Below are 21,866 nucleotides of genomic sequence, written 5' to 3'. Positions count from 1 at the left end.
CGGCGCTTGACGACAACTTTGCACTATACATCGCGCGACTAGCCCGTGCGAGTTTTGAAAAACAAGCGCTCCGTTAGTTCCTCCGTTGACGCAACAAAAGGAAGCGTCATCCTGCACACCAGGCAGGAACCGCAGGCTACGAAAAAATAAAAATAAAAATGCTGCGTATATAGGGTCGCGAACATGGGCTTCTCCACGCCAAAGAGGAAGGAACGAAGGAGACTGCTCACAATGGCACTGAGTGAGCGGCGTACAGCGGCAAGCCTTCGACGTCGGGCCGCCGGACGTTTCCTATATAGCGCCAGACGCAAAGACAAACAGAGCATTAACGGCCGCATTGTTCCGCCGCACTCGTTTCTCGATTGCGTCCGTCTCTCGCACGCCCAGCGTGCGCTAAGCCTTGGCGCGTCGTCGTATACGCTCCAATTTGCGCGCGTGCAAGCCACCGAGCCAGTGTTCTTGTTAAACACAACCTCGGCGGCCCCCCTCAAACCCTTTGCCGTCCCCGTGTCGCTCTCTCTGCAGAGCCAGCTAGACGCTCTCCCACGGGGAACACTCCCACTCCTCCGTCATCACTGTCTGGCCTCGTTTCTTATTGAGTTTAATCTTGCATAGTGCAGCGCCTCCCGCATCGATAAGTGATGAGAGAGCCTCTCGTCTCACGGGTGCAATGCGACGCCGAGCTTGACAGCTCTCGGAAAGTTGTCTCTTAAATTGGTCATCGCGTTATTGCGGAAATTTTTTTTTTCCGGAGTGCGTTCTCTCGCTCTTCGTGTAGAAGTTGCCGGTGGCGTTCCGCAGGCTCTGGCCGATGACGTGCTGAGATTTTGCGAATAGAACGGGGAGGAGCTTAGTAGCATAGAACAATGGGCCGAACGAGGCGCAATGTCCTCTGTAAAAGGTGCAGGCACATCACGTCAACGCAGGAGAACATAATTATGCGCACCAAAAATTGGACGTCGAAGTAAAGACTTCGCGTAGCGGCGTCTTGCGACCCTCTTTCTCGCAGCAATGAACATGACACAAACGATAAGCGTCAGTGCTCGCCAAATATTAAGCCATTATAGCCCGCACCGATACCTGCCTGCTCGCCAGATGCAATGTCAACGCTGGCAGGCGCTTCTATCAAGGCGGGCACCAACTTTTCCATCTAAATATAGCGGGTGCTATTTCTTCTTATTTTTTTTTGGGGGGGGGGGGGGGGGAGGAGTCATTTCTTTTTGTTAATATCGGGTGAAGCATGTGGCGCGATTCGGCCTGTTCACATTAATTACCCGAGGAGACGGACATCGTGCGCACGAGAAATGGCAATGCCCAGGTAGCTAATCTTTACTTCGACATTTAAGATCATTCGCGTTAGGGTACATGTTTGTATAGGCGGTGTCCTAATCCAGCGCCCAGAAACCACTTCCTTTGAGTAACAGTAACAGATATCGCAAGCGATGTTTCTTTCGGATCGGATGCACCGGAAGCAATTTTAGAACCGGACACACGTCATAGCCACCATATTTTAAACACCACTTATTGCGAAACTGAAGGCGAGAAGTCATTCCTGGTGAGCAGAAATCCTAAAGCTAGCTTCCCTTTCGATACATCTGTCCCCCAAATGTGCTAAAAATGTGTTGGCGTTCCAGTTAAGCTTGTCCTCAACTGCCTGAAGCACGCTTTTGGGAAATTTGAATTGGAAAGCCAATGTATTTATGAACCTGGGCGGATATGGGTACGGCCACGCTAGCGGCAAAAACTCGCGTTTTTGCTGCTAGCGTGGCCGTACTCTATCGCTAAAGTGGTGCTAGCTATTGTGCTCCTGAATCCAGCTTGTAACGTCTGCGTGATTCGGTTATTCGAGATCAAACGTAGCTTCTGTTGCGCAGTGACGCCCTCGGCAGGATTGCGGACGTCGCAAGATATTTCATCAAAGTAGGGTAAGTACACCGCGTACACTCTTCACCCTTGGAGACCGCGAAACACCAGCGGCGCCTCACCACACGGTATGGCATTAGACTTCAATGCGTGCGCAATTAATTGCCAGATAAGTTTTCAGAAGAACTGGACCACTGTAATGTTCCCATACGCGTAATCAGTGTCAAAAGCGGCTCACCACAATAGAGTGAAGCACTGACTGCGATATCCAGGTTTAGCATTGGGCTTGAACTTGTGGGACGGTGCTCTAACCACGGAGGTCTAACTATACGCCGGTCTAACTATTAGTGCGGACGCGACATACTCGTGTGCGCCAGAATTTCTGGCACCGTCAATAGTTTTAACACGCTGTGTAGGGCCTGTAATGACGTCGCACGAACGTCACTATAAGCTGCCCATAAAGAGCCGCGCCAGTAAAATTAGATCCCTTTCAGGTTTGAGCGCCGATATTGTTTTGCATTTTTAATAATAGTCTGAGGAGGTTTACGATAAAAGGCGGACACTATGAATGTTTCATGAAATTTGTTTGCGGGCTGCCATTCTCGAAATTCCGAGGAATAATTTAGTCAGGAACGTAAGAACTTTTATGAGCAACCTTAGTGATTGAATAGCGTAGCCATATAAACGGCAGATACAGCATGGATAAGCATGTATAGCATACCTAGACCAAAATAGTTTGTGGAGCCTCACGGCGACGTGCGTCGACGGTGAAAATTCGCTTGGACGGCTATCTATAATTGCTATCGCAATAAAATATGCGTGAATGACAGGGAATAACGTTGCCTTTTCAGCTTTGGATCGAAAGCGTCTTCTCTTCCAGGTGATCCGGATGCTCTTGTGGTTTTAATCTTGCCAAAACTGACGTTGAGTTGCATTCGCTGACTGTACTAACTCACGCGACTTACTCTCATACAAGTTTCTCTTTATTCTCTGTACACTAGCACATCCAGAAAAGGGAGAGAGGTCAAACACCCCCTCCCCCACTCGACCCTTCTGATGCTGCCTTGAATCCGCCCCTCTCTCTTTTTCTAGATAAGCATCTTGCAATGTAACACTATGAATTTAGCTGGGTCATGTTACATAGATGTGCAGATATCGAGCTTCAAGAGGGTTTTTGCTTTCGGGTTCGTTGATACATGGAATTTGGAACGAAAATAACGCATACTAACGAAAGGGGAGATGGGAGATCGGACAAGACACAGCGCTGTTTTAGTTGTAGGTAGAGATATTGCTCTCATGTAATAGCCCGTGCGGACCACTGTCTAGACATGTTGCCTGGGCCAATCAGCTTCAACGGCTTTCTGGCAGGAATGTACAGCTTGCGAGTGCGGAAGCGAAGCTTGCTAATATAGGCACAGGTCGTTATGGCGACGCTGACTCCCGTAGGGATTCTCGTAACGAGATTGACTACTACACTATAGTCGGTTACGTGCCCGTATGAGAGCGCGCACGCGCACGGGGAAAGAAAGGTCTTGCCCGCTCTTTCTCTGCAGCGAACCCTCTGGCCCCTGGCTGCATAAACATGCCACGAACGTGCTCGGGAACCGTCTGGCGCGCAGTGCTCAGCCCCGTCTCTGACTCCGGCTACGCTTTTGCTGCTTTCCAAGCCATCCGCATCGACGGGGTACTAACACGCGCATACACTGTTCTTCGCTTTCTTTCTTTCTTTCTTTCTTTCTTTCTTTCTTTCTTTCTTTCTTTCTTTCTTTCTTTCTTCTTTCTTTCTTTCTTTCTTTCTACGCAGATAGTAGTGGTCAGGACCCACTCCATGCTTCCTTAACTAACCATGGAAGCGCCGCGCGAGTTTGTTCTGTCCGCTGATTTTTTTGTTCACTTGTTTCTCATCCCTTATGGAAGGCAGGGTCAGAGAGAGAGCGAGCGTGGCGTGATTTATGCGCGCCTTTGACTTAGCTTGGCTTGGCTTCGCGCCTTGCTCGCTTTTTTGTTTCTCTATCCTCCTCCCAATTCGCGGTCGGTCGCATGCGGCAGATGAGAACGGGTGCATTGTCTTCACGGCGGGGGCAGTGCGCGCGATCTCCTTGCAATGCATGCGTGGTGGCTCGGTGATATTTGTTTCCTTGTTCGTACGCGCCGCCCCGGTGTATTTTTCTTTTCCTTTAGCGCTTTCGCGTGATGTATAAGATGTAGTGACAGGCCTGGGGTTATCGCAACACGTATACGCGGCTCTGCGTTGGTGGCGTAGAATGAAACGCTTTGAGAATGACTGAACGGAACGAAAAGAACACGGAAAAGCTGGAACGGGGTGTTTGCTCGCGATTTTTATTGCTTTCTTTTTTTTTTTTTTTTGCCCGTGAGGATGAGAGAACGCGAAGGCGACAATGCGTATGAAAGGCAGGAATTTAAGTCAAACAAGCAGGGTTATCAATCACGACAAGTATATGCCTGCGCGTTGCGAGCCAACAACAATCTATATAGTGATGACGCACGCCGCGATGAAGTGTTGTTAAGAAAAACAAGACAAAGAAAGGCTTACGGGCATCTCCTGGGCGGCAGTAACTGGACTGCAGGCAATAACGAGAAGCGAATCGCAATTTCGTCACCCGCCGCGGTGGCTCAGTCAGCTAAGGCGTTGCGCTGCTGAGCACGAGATCGCGGGACCGAATCCCGGCCGCGGCGGCCGCATTTCGATGGAGGCGAAATGCAAAAACGCCCGTGTGATGGCGCTTGTAGTGCACGTTAAAGATTTTGACCGTGCAGTGTGACGAAACTGCTTCTTCTTCTTTCTGGGGTTTTACGTGCCAAAACCAGTTCTGATTATGAGGCACGCTGTAGTGGAGGGCTCCGGACTAGCAGTGCCTGCGTTGCCATTAATTATCTCAATGCTGTCATTGTTTCTTCGGTGCAATGGTGCTTTTGGAATCGGCTTTCGGGCTAGTTCCTTCGAATGTGGACACTGCAACGACTGCGACTGGTTCTTTGCGATATCTGAGTCTGGCTTTTTATTGCTACATTTGAACGTGCAGTTATTGATGTCCTTATGTCTACTTTAGACAAACCGCGGTGGCTCAGTTCAGTGGCTATGGCGTTTCGCTGCTGAGCAAGAGGTCGCGGGTTCGAATCACAGCCGTGGCGGTCGCATTCCCATAGGGGAGGAATGCGAAAGGCCTCGTGTGCCGTGCGTTAGGGGCACGTTAACGAACAACAACCAGGTGGTCAAAATTAACCCGAATCCATCGAATACGGCGTTCCTCATAGTTCACTCAGCACGCTTGGGGATGTTGAACTTGTTTTTTTTTTTCCTGACCATCTTTCTCAACAAGATCTAGAAGTTACAAAACAAAATACCGAGTTAACGCACTCCGAAATTATACGGGAGCCAGTGTGCGTGAACGGGGCACTATATACAGATCTTAACTGTGCATTGAGGGCAGGCGACCTCTTCATCACAACCTCCTTCGACGTGCACGGTGTTGTGTGAAACCAACGCGCCCAGAGCTATACGAAGTAACAAAAAAAAAAAAAAAAAAAAAGCAAAAATGCGGCACACTCGCACACAAATGCGAGCACTCGTACAACATGCTTCACTTTCGCGCCAACATGGTTCAGGTAAATATAAGTTCGTCGAGTACTCGCAAGCACGGGCGAAAAAAAAAAAAAATACTTCCGGAGAGTCTAAAAGGAGCAGCCCCTTTTCACGCGCCATGACGTACGGGCAACGTGGCCGGTACGAACTGCTGACATCGGCTTCGTATCCGCCGTATTAAGCCCCGTACGAGAAGGACTTGCCGCGCGCAAACGTATACGGAGATCGGCCACTCCAAAGCGAGGTGCCGACAGAGAAGTCAATCACTCATCGCCTGCCCTGCAGCCTTTTAGAAGATGCCGATAGCGCAGTGCGTACAACGCACACGCTCATGGCTGTAAGTATACATATATAGTCGACGGCGGCCGTAGCAGCGTTCACTTCGCACACAGCCCATCCGTGTAATATGCGACTATTCACCTCGTGCTACCAGATGCCACTGGTCTTACGGGAAGGTTAGAGGTCATGGACCCGCGCGCGACCTTTGGTTTTCTTCTGTGAAACGAATAAACAAACAAAGCAGATTGCATCGCTCTCCGACTGCTCTGGCTTTAACTATATAGATTAGATGAGAAATGTGTAAAAAATATAAAAAAATAAAAACAATAAGAAAGAGCTGAAACAGAGATAAAGAAAGCGCCAAGCCTTATAGGAGAGCCCTGAAGAGTGCAGAGAAGGTCCAGAATTTGTCTAATACATTTATTTATTACATAGTGGTAACCAGACTGGTCCAAGCAGGACAAGCAGCACAATATGTGCATTGTAAAGACGACATGGTAGTGTGAAAGAACAATACAACAAACGTGATCAGCATCCATTCATGCACTCTGTTATAAGGTTCAGTTAGGTTAGGTTAGGGATGGTTAGGTTAATTTAGGATGCAGTACGAGGATAGAAGGAAAACTTGTATATAAAGTGTCTTTGGTAATGGTGCCTATGTAGGTCTCGTAGACAAAGGGGAAAAGTACAGTCAGTAGTCAACAGCCGATTTACCGTTACGAAGTAAGCTCGAAACGTTCATGCGACATTACTTCCTTTCGAAGAATGTGTAGATGCAACAAACAGAAAACTTCCAGCACAGGAGAAAAAAAAAGAAAAAAAAAAACAAGAAAACATGCGGACGCACATTAAGATGCGCGCGTTGAGATATGCATAATGCCGGTATTATTATATGCATAATACCTTGACAAATTAGAGAAATGAGTGTTGGCGTGATCAGATAAACCAGCACACGCATTCAGACGGCAACGCTGCTCTACTGCGTGCGATCTCAAACAGCACGTTCAAAAGAGTTAGGAACACATAATGCGTCATTAACGCGAAACATAGACACAATGTGGTTAGATATTAATACGTGCTGATTATGTCGCCTTAGTCTAAAAGCCAGTCGAATGCGCTCACTACCGCCCGCTGTTTAATTACGCCATGTATTATTGCACATTCATTCGTAATTACCAATCGAGTCCTTGACAGATCATTCTGCAGTTACTTCGAACGCCGCGCAAGTGCTTGTGAACGCAAAGGAAGTTTCGAACAAAGCACAGTTAGCACAAATCGCGTAGCTTCGTTCCGATCAAAATTCCTTTTCTCCCCCCCCCCCCCTTTTTTTTTTTTTTTTTCACTGCCTCAAAAAAAAAAAAAGAAAAAAAAAGAGTGCAGCTGAATGAATGAATGAATGAATGAATGGAACTTTTATTTGAAACAGCTCTTCGGTCACGAGATTATAGAAAGTAACCCTCGCGAATGCTCGGTGCATGCGACACTAGCTCCTCCCAACTTGGTCGCGTTTACTATATGTATATCAAGCGCATCGGTGACCATGATCAGAAGTAAACGTTAACTGGATGAAGTACGGTGTACATATCGACTGGTGCCCCATTCTCGAATCGACGTAGTGACCTTTCGAGACAACGAGGACACTGGCACGGCACTAATCAAATGCTAGAGCTCTTCGTTCGCAGAATGTGTATATATACAGTTCCGAGCGAGTACAGCCGAACAAAGCAAACGCTCCACTCCTTCTTGGCCCCACTGTGTGCCCAATACTTTTCAAATGTCTTGAGTCTTTACTTTTTTTTTTCAGTAAGGGCTATCATTCGCTGCTTTGCGTTTTTACAGCGCTTTAAGGAGTTGTACTCAAGACCGGACTACTTGCCCCGAACATATATGGTAAAGAACAGCGTTTCAGGCTCGGATACTCCACAGCTGCGCTCACGTTGATTTACGGCCCCGCGCTCTGAACCGCTAAACCCACTCGTGGAAGGCCGTAAAACGCAAAAAAAAAAAGAAAACAGCGCGTAGCCGAAGCGCGTACACGAGCTGCTCGCATGCATACAAGGAAGCGTATGGGTCGCACGCTGTACAGGCGTGTATAATAAGCAAAACACACACAGTAGCTCAGGGGAGGAGATAGTATATACACATGGCCAACATTGAGCAAAAACAAGGAGCGAACGCAGAGAAATATAGTAAAGTGTAAGCACGACCTGGTACGCAATTTAGCCTACATGCATGCACGGACGCTTGTATAACACGCGCGTACAGCGCGTGCGGCACAAACTCGCGCTCTTTGTGCAGCAGCAGCATGCGCGATGTGACGCCATGGCGTACAGTGTGCGAGCTCAGTTTTCTGCGCGAAACGAAAGGAAAACTAAACCAGGGAGAGGAGAAACAGGGCAGCAACCTCACGGCGTGCACTACATCACGAACGTGTGATGTTGTCGGTGCATGCACACGCATAAGTTCAATCTGCCACGCGGTCTTCCTTGGAAACATGCGAGGCTGTATAGGTCCCAGTCACGAACGCCTCCTTGAGGCTGTAGGGTTATGAGCGTACAGAAACTGAGGCAGAAAGCGGGTACAGGTGTCGTTAACTGAAGGTTGCGTTGATCGAAGAGAGAGAGCGAGAGAGATGGGAAGAACGAACCCTCTGGGAGGTTGTTGGCCCCGAGATGCTATATAGCCAACCTACATCGATGCGTCTTTTATGGGCACTCCGACCGTTGCTTTCGAAAATCGAGTCCTTCGCACACGCTGCGCACGCGCACATACGTGTAAGAGTTGCGTGAGCGTGTACACTCAACGAGGTGGCTCTCATATACGAGTATATGCACGCGCAAACGTCAGTATAACTCTCGGCTATACGCGTATATACTCCTCTCCTAGCTGTCCAGGGCGCGCGATGCGATAGCACGGCACGCGTGCTCTCATGAAAACGCAGCACTGAGCAAGGTGGACTGCTATCAAAACAATATCGCATGGAACTGAAGTAAAGAAAGGCAAGAGAAGCAGTGCTGTATGGCCAGCAGACATCTCAGAACGAAAAAAAACTCGCCATCCCGGTCCTGCGAAAGTTGATGTCCAGCGAAGCTGTTGAAAACCACCAATACAACTGCTGAGGGGGTTACGCAATGCTTTGTGGCTTCAGAGTAATGGTAGTTAATGCTATTTTAGAGCGATGGTAGCAATGGGAGTAATGGTAATTTTTGACAGTACGTCGCCGCCCAAAGCGGTGCTGCAACAACAATTATGTATGCATTGTTCGCTTCACTTTGCTGAGTGCTTGTAGCATTTGGGTTATGAGCCATTGCATTTCTTCCTTGCTTATGGGGGTATAAGCAATTGATGATGATAGTTTTCTGTCGACGGACGCAAAAGGATTCCCGGGATCCTGGTCATAGACAGCTTCGGTGCAAAAAGTGCCAGTTCCGGCCGAAGGGCGTAACACTGACTGTTTAGTGTTACGCTTGAACTTCTGGGACGGTGTTCAAAATATATACGCGGGTCCGACTAACGCGGACGCGACATACGCGGGTGCGCCAAAATTTTTGGCACCTTCCGAAGCTTTAATACGCCGTGTATATAGAGCCTGTAATGACATCGCACAGGCGCCACTATACGCTGCCCGCAAAGAGCCGCACCAGTAAAATTAGATATCACTTTCAGGTTTCATCTTTGATATTGTTGTGCATAGAAGCTTTAAGATAGAAGGCCTGCGCTGCGAGTGTTATGTTTCATGAAATTTGTTTTCGGGCTGCCATCCTCAACATCCTGAGGAAATAATGTAGACAGGAACATAAGACCTGGTATGAACTTGCAACTTGAGTGATTGAATCGTGTAGCAATATAACCCGCATATACAGTATAAATAAGCATATAGCATAACTAAATTATGCGGAACCCCGTCGCGACGACGACGGCGAGAATTGGCTTGAAGTACCCATATAATTGCTATTGGAATAAACAAAAAAGAGACGAAATACGGAGGCATTCTTCCACATCCTCTTGCCGTGCTCGCACGTGATCTGACTGAGCTCGATGTTGAGGCGCGACCGGCGATTGTCCTATAGGCTTACAGCCAGTGAGCTCTCACGCTCTGTACACCGCTTCAGCGGCTCAGGATAGTTGAACGAACTGATCACCAGGAAGCTCATCGACACGTGGCTACACACCCCTGATCTCAACTCAAAGGAGGATCAGGCGGAACAATTGCCGGCTATGTATGCCAGGCTAACCCCGCCTGCTTCAACATCATCACCACGAACCACCACCGCCACCACCTTGAGCGAACTGGCGCTACACACCTTATATCCCGCTTAATTAAGTATTTCTTTTTGCGCGACTTCGTTTCTGTTACGTGGAAAAAATATTTGCAACTCCATCAGTTGTTGTTTCTTCCTACTTTCTCACTTTCGTTCATCGTTTCCATTTGAAGGGGCGATGTTCTTGCGATCAAACCCAAGCAATGCCCGCGTTATTTGTCAGTGTTGCACAACAGTAAATGCAATAATTTGTTGGTCCCTAGCTCTGAATGGCTTCAGTTTCACTACGAGCGTTTCATGGCGCAAGCCTCCTCACGCCTAAGCGGCGTAAGTACGGCCAGCTCCCGTTTGGTGCGGGAGGGAACAGGAGCAGGATATCAAGACGGTGGTTGTTGTTTATTAGCGATATCATGGTGTCCTGCTGTAGCTAAACGAACGCCACGAACGGATGGCGCCAGCCACGTCTATGTGACATCTGCATGCATTAAGTTTGATCGAATATAGGCTCTTGTTGCTGGCCCAAGCGAGATTGTCAGTGCCTTTAGAGACGAAGAAAAGAAGATAGAAAAAATGGACTGCGCGTTTTCTGACATTCATCGCACAGCGTGTTCGGTACGTTCACGAACGAGTTTATTCAGTCCGTAGAACGTCTATAGAGATTTTACCCTCCAGTCTACGGAAGTCTATCACATATTTGCAGCCAGAGGACTTACAGCCTTACACTTTGCTTTGTCAACCTATGCCTGCAGACTTTCCGCAGACAACGCGCTTGGAAGTATATGCACCACCTTGGAGTCCATGCACCATGCTTGCTAACGTATTTTGTCTAGACAGTTTGTGTGTTTCTTTACTGCCAAAAGAACAGGTCTAATAGCAGGCAAGTCAGTCCACCCGGAGCTTATAGACACTCCATACAATTTCTAAACTCATTCTTATAATGGGACGATCTTACGAAAGTATATATCATGCCCCCGGTAAAAGATAGGCTTCACTAACCATCACCTGTGATAGATGACTCTTCCCTAATCTAATCTGCTGTGACACACGCGTGCCGCGGGGTGCCGCAACTGTTCTTTCCCGCCATATACCTACTTTCCGATGCCAGCGACGAGCCGCTCCGAGAGCTCAGAGCGCTTCGTTCAGGAAAATATTCGAAGGAGGCCGCCGTTTCTGGCCCATCGCGCACGGCAGCTCGACTGCAGGGGCCCACCGCCGCGTTTTTCCCGTGCGTGCGAGCCACCCGCTGAGGGGAGGGGGGGGGGGGAGGGGCGGCGAGCGGCCTCGTTCGGGTGGTGGCGGCGGCGTCCTTCTTGAGCCATTAGTGGGCCGGGTACAATCTATAAATGCATAATGCACCGCGCGCATAGGTAATGCGGAACTCGCGCAGGACGAGGAGGGCTGCGCGAGTTCGGAAAGAGAGAGAGAGAGAGGGCTGATGGGAAAGAGGGTGTACCTCCGCAGCTTTCGGTGAGTTGGGGGAAATAGCGAGCTCAGCATCGCGCTCGAAAGGAGGCACGTCAGCCGAAGGTACCCGCGGCCTTGTCCGCAGAGAATCGCGCCGTAACTCTCCCTCGAGACGTCACCGCGCCTGTTGTACTTACTACGCGGAGCGCACGCTAAAGCCACGGCTCTCGTTGTTGGTCGCGTCGGTCGCTATTACGACCGACCAGAGAGAGGCCGCCGCCGTAGCGGCACCGCTGAACGGCTCCGGTGGCCTACGCGGCCGTTCGACGCCGTAACTCAGCTGGCCCGCGCTGGCGGCTTTTTCCGAGTACGAAGCTCCCCCCCCTCTCTCTCGTGGGCGCTCACGCGTGCGTACGTACTTCTTGAACTGGCCCGCAGAGGAGGTGTAAGAAAGAGGCGAAGTTGCGTTTCTCGCTTTTTGACGGTTTAGGCAGAAGAATTATAAATACCGCGTTTTGCGAGGGGTGACCCTTTAGTTCCGTGCGCTTAGCAGTAGCAGTAGAAAGGTGCGGAAAGCAAGATGATGAAGGAGAGGCACACCAGTGGAACACCCGGTTTACTTGCCTACATGAGTGAAATGCAAAAAGGGGAGATAGTGAAGGCTGCACGAGTACAAGACGATGCACAGCACGTTTACTGACTGCCATTGAGTCAGGTTTACTATAATTTACCCGTCGTTTATTCAGGTTTATTTACCCGTCGTGATGGCGCAGTGGCTTTGGCGTTGTGCTGCTAAGCCCGAGGGCGCGGGATCAAATCCCGGTTGCAGCGGCTGCACTTCGATGGGGGCGAAATGCACAAATGCACGTGTACCGTGCATTGGGTGCACGTTAAAGAACCCCGGGTGATCAAAATTAATCCGGAGTCCCCCACTATACGGCGTGCCTCATAATCATATCACGGTTTTGGCACGTAATACTCCACGCCAGAGACTATCGGATAAGGCCACGGACCTAATTGCAAAAGTAAACTGACACGTGTTCTCAGTGAGTGTGGTGACTTCAGTCCTTTCGCACTGTAGCATCGCTGTGCGCTCTGAATAGGGAAGCAGCCTTTTGAAGGCGGTAGAAGAACGGTCAGAACCTGTAGCCTCGCAAAACCTTATACGGTTGGTAGGCCTACGTTTAGTTGCAGTTTGCAGGAATTCGCCGTAGTTTTCTTCGTTATTCTGTATGTCTTCGTAACTAATCGTGCGAACGTCCAAGTGAAAACACTCTACTGTTGTCTCATTCACCTGCTCCAATAAGCCGACCATTCGAGCCTTCCGTAGTACGCGTACATCCGTCAAAGACGTGGTATGTGATATGCGCAAGTTCTTCGTGCAAGATTGCTTCGTGCAAGCATTTTCCGTGTGAGCTAAGTGTTGCCTGCGATCATATATATCATATAATGAGTGGAAACATCACACTAGAGACGCAGATCACGAGTACGGCGACACAAAGAAATTCTGAACACGGAGCACGCTAGATCGAGACGCAGTTCACGGGTATGGCGACGCATAGGAACACGGCTCCGCTGTGACTATAAGAGCTCGGTCATTGCATCGGTGTGCCCGTTTCTTTTTGATGCCATGCGCGTACTGTTAAGCGACAGCTTCACCCACATCCCCTGCATTCTTAGCGCGCTTTCATATTAGCGAGCCTTTCTGAAGCTGATGCACACGCTCAAATGATTCAATCGTTCTTTCTTCCAAATAAAACAAATTACGGAAGCGGCACGATAGAACGACCTGTGCTTCCTCATGAATGTCCGGTATGTGTCGCACGGTTAACAGTCATCCATGTGGGAAATGTGTACCATTACAACTTGGATATTGTCATTCTGTATTAACCTCCCTCTTTAAAAGCCTAATGGACTTAAGTATCGCAAGCCCTCGAAAGAACTATGTGTTCATTGAGGCTGGCACGAATGTGGACCCCGCGCCTGAAGCAGAGGAACGATCATCCGAGCTATTTATTATTATTTTTTTCTCCTTACGACTACGACGACTACGGTGGTAGTGATGATGATGATAGCGATGATGGTATAGGATGGCTTAGAAGTTAGAAGACGAAGAGTCTTGCGTTGTAGCACAACTGACGCGGACTTCCCAGTCTCACCCATACATTTTAACTCTCTGCACACCCTGACTGCCTGTCTACCTTGGTTTGCCACCAATTCCGACGCAGCTTGCACACCGGAAACCGCGGTATACAGCCCTTTCGTTGAGACAAGCCGCCAAAGCCGTTCGTTTCTGTTCGCAGTGCGACTGCTCGCACTCGTTCCACGCCTTCTCGCCACCGCGAGACCCACGGCGTTGCAGTTTTTTTTTTTTTTTCGGCCGGCCCGACAAAGGCGGACACGCGGAAGGCATGAAGTCCGTAAACCATGAAGTCCTGCTATATAGCGTGCTTGCATGCGCGCACGATCGACACGCACGCGGCGGGAGTTCACGCATATGCGGCGCGGGAGAGACAACAAGTCGAAGCCATAGCCACAGAGGACGAGGGCCTGACACAGTGGCCAATCCATTAACTCTCCCTACGCGTTCTCCAGTGTGCTCTCGCCTACACACACACACAAACACACCCAGGAGGCGGGGCGACACCAGGCTGCCTTGTAATCGTAGCGTGCGCGCGCGACGCGCCGTGGCCCCGCCATATTTTTCTCACCTTCCAAACAGCATGCAACGCGTGCGTGCCGCCTTCTCTTTTGCATGCGGTCACTCCCGGCCATTTCGGCCCGCTGTCTCAACCCCCCTCCTGTTCTTTATTGTATGTGTTGTATATATGTGACGCGGTGTGCCGCGGTGTCGGTCCGTTTATTTCTCGAACATGAGTTGTGTCTCTTCGCAGTCCGGTGAGCTTAGAGTTATGCGGAGGTGCGCCAGTGTCGCATTCTTCTTTTATCTCTCTCTCTCTCTCTTTTTTCTTTTTTCGCTCTCTCTCTTTAGTTTCAAAGCGCCGAAGGACGCTTACGTGATAGACGTAGCCCTTGTTCCTTTACGCTCTGACTATAGTTGAAACGCTCTGAATGACTGGCACCCGAAGCCTGCCAACGGGCTCGCTCGGAATAACGAAACGTACGCGGAGGAGAGAAAAGAGAATTTACGGCTACGAAACTGTGCGTCATTCGCGGTCTTAGTTGTGGAAAGACAGTCAATGTAAAAGAAAAGAAGGACTCTGCAACCAGTTGCCGTTAAATCCCCTCTTTTTGTCCGTTTCTCGTAACCACCCGAGTGACGGCCAATGCCCCACAGTGCATGGGTACGCCCCACAATCATTCAGCAGAACAACAGCAGCATATAATACGCGGGGACTTGCGAGTAAACGACGGCGTTAGCACACCACGCTCAGACTACTTTGGAAGAATAGTGGGTGATGCAGGTATGATTAAAGTTGATGAACATTTTTATATAGGGATAGCGATGTTCCCGGCAAAAGAACTGGAATGAAACGTGCATTTGGAGCGACTGCTATAATAAACATTCGAGTGCGTGCACTCACACAGAAAAAGAAACACGTGATAAGGGGATGCCGTATGCTCTATGCAACGGATATATGACGTATACGTATATCATACGTATACGTCATATATCATACGTCATACGTACCGCGGCACATCATATGGAAGATAATACGTATCGCTGCATGTACCACTGCCAGCGCGAACGACGCCGCAGAAGCTCTTTTTTTCCCTGGCCTGTGAAACGAACGAAAACGTTCGAAGCCGAGCAAGGTTACGCATACGTTCGAAGTCTGCTGAATGTACGACGACCACATATATTATGCGTCCGCACTTTCACCCCGGGCAAGTACAACACGGGATAACATACCGTACGCACAAAACGACGTCGGATTCATTAAATACACATGAACAGTGATGAAGGGCAAACGGTTCACCTGACAACGATGACATAGCAGAATGAACGAATTCCCGAAGCAGAGTGACTAGGCAGACGTGCCAGGCAGTGGTGACGGTGAATATTTAGCGAGGAAAAACAGACTTAAAAAGAACGATCTATAGTTTCGAAATTGCGAGTGTGCTCGCAGGGTGCCCGCGCTGGCTGAAAGCGCGGGCGATAATTTGTGTAGACTATAGGAAAGGCAGGAAATGAAAGAATGAACAAAGCAGAATTAAGTATAGATGAATAAAAACGTAGGAGACGGGAAATGCTATCGAGACGGCAGTTAGCGAGGAAACGTTTGCACCGAATTGAGTTGGAGCACTAGACGCAGATACGGTCGACAGAAGGCGGGTGTGACTGAACAAAGAAAAAGGCAAGAAGGAGAGAAAGGCAAATGGAACGCAGCACAAAATGTTCATCAGTGAAAACTGGTGAGGCGTAAAAATATATGACTGTAAGAAGAAACGAGAAGTTCCTATCGGCGGCGCTAAAGCTGCGAGACAGATGGCGTGAAAAAAAGAGGAAGTCACTAAACTTTTCACGTTAACGGCGAAATGGTTAAGGAATGTCGGCTGCACGCTAACGAACCGTCCAAGAGAAGACGGTATATACGGAAAGCTATAGCAAAGCGCCTTAAAGCGACGATGCGCGTACGCACGAACAGCTGCGCGAGCAGTAAATGAAAATGGCAAATACGCGCAACTTAAAGGAAAGCTTCACGATGGTCGAAAGACAAGATAACGGCAGAACGGTAAGCTCCTCAAGTGCTTATATAGAGCTTCGATTAATTCTCGGCAAGTGCCAGCGAGCAGCGAACTTTTCGTTCTGAGTTCGCTTCTTCTCGGAAGTGTTTCCGGGCGGGCGCCCTTTAACGACTGTATATTTTAAGCACCGCGCTGCAAAAAAGCGCGTTCTGGTTGCGCAATATTCAGAGGGAGAGACGAAGCACTCTATACGACGCAGTTCCGAAGCTTAGCAAGAAAGCAAGTGGCGATCGCAGCACCACCGCTAGCAACTTGAAGAGAATGTAAGGATGCGCACAGCACACCCCGCAGATGTGTTTTGAGTTTTATTTTCTTTCTTTCTTTTCGTACATTAAATGCGCAGCGCGTCAGAGCACGACTGAACTGAGGCTAATGCTGCTGAGAAAACGAAAAAAAAAAAAAAAAGAAGCACGACTAACCACAGAGAGATGCCGACTTCATTATTATTATTAGGTTTGCATACATATAAAACAATCCCAGAGAGGAGGACGATAGCTATCTGGCATCTGCCACTAGCAGAGGCACAACGCCTGCCATACTCTAGAAGATTGAAAAAAGAATAGTGAGTGAAGAACGTGAGACAGTAAGATGGAGAGAGAGAGAGAGGAAGAAGTGGTCCTTTATGAAGTAGCGAAAGGTTGGTGCTATCTTCTGCAGCCCTTGAGGGAGCACGGCTCAGCGCCAATAATATGGAGGGGCATAGTTAATGAAAATTGAAAAAAAAAGATGAAAGAGAATAAAAACACAAGAATGAAACATGCATGTGTGTCGCACGCTCATCGGGCGGCACTTAACGTCCGGCAATTGGTCCGCAAATTAGCGCGATAATTAGAGAAATCAGTTAGACTATAAGTGCGAGCCTATAGATTTTTTGCCTTCAAAAATGATAAAAGGCTCCGTGTGCTTGATCACGTTTGGACGCACGACCATCGGCAAGTACACTGACTTTAATGAGCAAATCCAGGACAACTGTGGTTTGTTACCCTATACGCTGCGCGGAGGGGAAGGAGGATCAACAGGGAAAAAGCAAAATAAGAAGAAATAACAATAAATGCGCGCGCACACACACAGAAGCAAACAAAATAAGCAAACGTCGGGCGGCCGCCACGGCATTGGACAAAACAGGATACGCTGTACACGGACAGCCTCCGGTTTTAAACTGCTGAGCAAGTTTTATAGCGCAGGAAGTTGAGGAACGAGGAGTTCACCTTTCCGGTCGACATCTCTATCCCAGGAGGCCCTCTGTGGTGGTAGCAAGTTGTTGCTTTGCCTGAGAGAGGCTTACCGAGTTTACAAAGTTTCGTTTCCCGCGGGCGTGGGAAAAAACAACAACAACAACAAATTGTCCAGTTCTATAAACGTGCTTCGCGTCATTGTCGGCGTGGAAGAGAAATTACTTTAGTCTGGCTACGGATATAGCTTAAGAGAAGCCATAACGAAAGGACGAACATTCCGTGAACTGGATTGCTTTTCCGGAGCAGCTTCATGCGAAGGAGCTATAGGTTGTGGCTCTTTAAAAGAAATTCTAGAAGTCTGAATGATTACCAAGTACTAGTAGATTTTTTGTTAGGCTTGCACTGTATTCCTCACCTACATATTCCTCTAAGCTTAATGATTCTACTAATTTCCCCTGGAAATGTTCCGAGAACTTGTTATAACTTGTGGCATATCCTGTACATACTGTGATGCACAGTATTTGCCAAAAAGTGTACGGGCTACGTTGCTTACGACTGCCATGCTGACTACAGACTGTTCAAATGAGTTCCTCTGATATGCAAATAGTTCCAAGGCTCTGCGTAATAAGATAGAAACTGTTGCACTCACTATCCAGAGGTCTGGAGTGTGCCAAGAACGCCACGGCAACCACAGCACACTACGACACATGAGGTGTATACGAATGCGCGGAGTGGCCCGCATAATTTTGACTAAGGCCGTACTGAACATTGTATGTGTACATTGTATGTACATTGTCTGTACTTGAACTGGATGTGAACAGTCTATGACTGCGTCCTGACCAGCTGTGTAAATTGTATGTTCTGTGCAATGTGCTTGTTCGAACTGTCTGTTAACTATGATGCTTGCGCGTATTTCATGGAAAGCTATTCTTTATTAATAATAATAATCCCATTGATGGTTTATGACGATCTCAACTTGGCTGAGTTAAGGAACTTATATAATTTCTTTCTTTCTTCTTGTATATATTTTTTTTCAATGACACATCTGCTATAAGCAAACGGCACGGAAAACCCTGTATTGCAAGCGCCTAACTTATTTCTCTCCAAAGCGACGAACATACATGCCCACTGGTAGACGAGGACACAACGGCAGACAGAACAAACAAACAAACAAACAAACAAACAAACAAACAAACAAACAAACAAACAAACAAACAAACAAACAAACAAACAAACAAACAAACAAACAAACAAACAAACAAACAAACAAACGAACGAAAGCAATAAAGATTTTCCAGCGATTGGCCCATAGGCTATACTAGATGACTGCTCCCTCGAATCGTAAGGCAGTGGATTAAGACAGCGTCGTAGATGAACATACAGTTTCGTTCAACTTTTTATAATGCCGCTTCTAAGAGCATCAAAGACTGTTTCTAAGCGCTTAGAGAGCTCAGACGCAATGGACGCGTTTAGTTAACTCAAGTACAAGAACGATACGCGTCGCTAAAAACAAACAAAAAATAAAAGAACGACAAGAATAAAGGCCCCCGAAGGCTCAGCGCCACCAGACAAAGAGGGAACTGCGCAGAGTTCCGGGCGCGTCGCGACAGCGTCGTACAATTCTCCGCGTCCCGTGTGCTCCATTCAGAACCCGACTTGCCGCGTTTCTAAACAAACTGAATCGAAACCGAAGCTTTACTGTTTCCGAGCCAGACGATACTTTCGCGCCGCGCTCCCTTCTCCCCGTCTCTGCCGCCAGACACGCCAGCGTCTCGGCGCTGCGTGCCCTTGCCCTCCCCCTTCGCTCCCGTCTGGGGAACCCGCGCGCCATTGGTCTTTCCTTTCCCCCGTCTGTCTGGTTCCCTCGCCGCTTCCCTATTTCCCCTCCTTCGTTTCCCACTGCGGAAGAGAGAGAGCGAGCCTCTTCGTTTCCTTCTCTGGGAAAGGAGGCGGAAAGAGTAAGCCAGGCGTGTTGAGTAATGCTCGCGACAGGGCATGGGGAGGAGGCTCTGGCAACGGCGCGGATTGCCGCTGGAGACTAGTGGAAGAGGCGAGTGGCGGATTTATATAGGAGCGCTGTCTCCGCGAGAAAGGGCACCTAGGGAAGATATAGAGATGGGCTTGAAAGGTGAGCGGGAAAGTTTGAAAGGATGAAGCGGTGGAATGGAGAGAGGTAGTGAAACGACGACACGGGGAAAGGACTCCTCTCCGGCTTTGTTGTAAGACTTCGCTGTCTGCGGAAGGATCCGTCTGGGTCCCGCCGCGTCTATATAGCCTTTCCCTCTTGAATCGAGGCCACCCGTCCGCGTCGCTTAGACGCGATGGCGTCTGTCTATCAGCGCAAATTCGCCTTGGGGGCGGAAAGAAGTCACTGCTCAGGGAAAGCGAGATGATGCAAGTGAAGGGGAAGGGCTTGAGGCACAGGGAAGTAAACGCGGGCGGACGCGTGGGCGACGTCTACATTTGCAGGCAAACGGCCTATACGCGTTTTGCATAGAGAGTGTTAATTAGGAGCGCCTGCCAGCCGATGCGCCCGCTCGGCTTGCCGACGGGCCCAAGACGGGCTTCCGTCTTCCGGCTAAAAGGCTTTAGAGGAGGGGATCCGGCGGCTCGGTGCAGTAACTCCTTCCGGTACGCAGTTAACGCCGAATGAGATCTCCGCTGGGCGTCGTTACGCTTTGGTTCACCTTTTTTCTTCCGTTTTCTTCTTGGTGTCGTCGACGCAGCGGCTAAGCGCTCGTTGAAAGTTCCCGACTCAAGCGGATGAGCAACGTCTCGGGGCTATAGAGTCGCATGAAGCACTCCCGGGGTCTCGGGAACGCTTTACGAAACGACCTTCTTCGCTCTCTAGTTTCTGCTTAAGATGCATTGTCCGCGGCTAAAGCGGCCGGTTCCTCTTACGGCTGTGTTGGTGTTCGAGCGTTCTAACTTAACTCGTTGGCAGTGGGCCCTTTAAGATATAGCGGCAGCAAAGCCCTCGACGGAGGGCCGTTTATGTGCGCGCGCTATTTGGTTTTCAGCGAGATTAGCTTTCAGATGATCAACGGGTGGGTGAAAAAAAAAGAAAATACAACAAGGAGATCCATTAGCTTGAGCGAGGATGTGGTGGGCGCAAGAACAAGAAATGAACTGCATGTTTCTGTTTTCTTTTTCGTTTTTTTTTTTGCCGTTTACACGCATCTGCTCGTGACAAAACTGCCCTCAATCAGGCTCACGACGAATTTTTGTCGACAACCACTTTAAGCCGTTTGAGGATCGAAAAATTTATTGTTTTAAGAGGGAGAGGAGAACTTATTGAGGAAGCACAGAGACAGACAGAAAGGAGGAAGGAAAGGCAGGGAGGTTAACCAGACTTAGTCCAGTTTGCTACCCTATACGTGGGGAGGGGGATGGGGGAGTGAAAGAAACAGAGAGAAGACATGAGTCTTCATCGCACACTTTCACAAGGAAGCACGGAGACGTCAGACACTGGTAATAGTCCTCTAGATTGTTACTCTGCTCTGAGGCAAGGGAAAGAAGAGGTATAGATGGCCAGATATAAGGACTGACGATGAGGACAGGCAGTTTTTAAAATTGTTTTCGCGCCGTACTATACCTGTAGACACATGGCTGTGTTTGGAGAGTTTTTCGTTTATTGCTCAGTATGTTTCTCACCTATTTAAAACACCATTTATCGTGCATTCTGCTTAAGCGCAGTTGCACTAGTAAGGTCAGTTAAAGGCGATGCCTTGCGTAAGCTATTATGAGATGGCGGCTCGTATGGCAATTGAACAAGTACTGAGAAGAAATAGCCTTAGTTTATCTCGACTTCGTACATGAGTATAAATATACCAGGTGAAAGTAAAAAAAAAAAAAAACGCAATCCGAGGACTCCTAAGCACTTGTGAGTTGTGAATGCGAAAGTATTAATGTTCAATCGAACGCCGGTGAGCGGTTTTGCCCGAGTAATGTACCATAGTGGTACGTGCTGCCCGAGCCAGCAAGCCGCAGCAGCAGCCTGCGGTGCCAACGCTGCATGCCACCGACGCCCTGCGCGACGAGAGACTCTCCTTCACGCAACACCTGGCGCGCAAGCGCAGCAGCAGAGACGTGACGTCGCAGCCAATGGGAACTCCGCGCCGAGGCGCGCTTGTGACGTTGCGTCTCAGCCAATGGGAATGCAGGTGCCATTTCGCTGCAGCAGACGATAGACGCCGGCTTTTTCGCTCAATGAGCCATCTGACGCTTTCGCATCAAAAAAAAATAGCGAAAGGAAAGAAAGAAATGCAAGTGAGTGTGTGTATGTATATTCACAGAATTGAAGCACGTAGAGAAAAAATCACATGACTGTACTGACGTATCGGCCAGGGTCCGGCCTTCTTCAAGAGATATCCTGTGATTCGATGCTTCACTGATTATATATATATATATATACCACGTGACCAGCTGCACACACTTCTCATACGTACATTTTTCCACTTTGACACTCCTTTTGCTAGCGCATTAATATATGGAGGGGCGTGACTGGGCATCGACTGGCTTGGTTAGTACCCGTAATGACGCTACACTGCAGAGTAAATAATCATGTGG

At 48.8% G+C, this 21,866-nt stretch overlaps 1 protein-coding gene across 1 annotated transcript in view; it reads right to left on the bottom strand.

Annotated features, from left to right (window-relative positions):
* The window catches only part of LOC119455636 (doublesex- and mab-3-related transcription factor 1), a 169,650-nt gene that overhangs the window by 30,700 nt on the left and 117,084 nt on the right, over nt 1–21,866 (bottom strand). The window lies entirely within an intron of this gene.

This window comes from Dermacentor silvarum, chromosome 6 (assembly GCF_013339745.2).
Source record: "Dermacentor silvarum isolate Dsil-2018 chromosome 6, BIME_Dsil_1.4, whole genome shotgun sequence".
In the NCBI taxonomy this organism is placed as follows: domain Eukaryota; kingdom Metazoa; phylum Arthropoda; class Arachnida; order Ixodida; family Ixodidae; genus Dermacentor; species Dermacentor silvarum.
The sequence above is the reverse complement of the archived record's forward strand: the minus strand, read 5'-3'. Positions and strand labels throughout refer to the sequence as shown.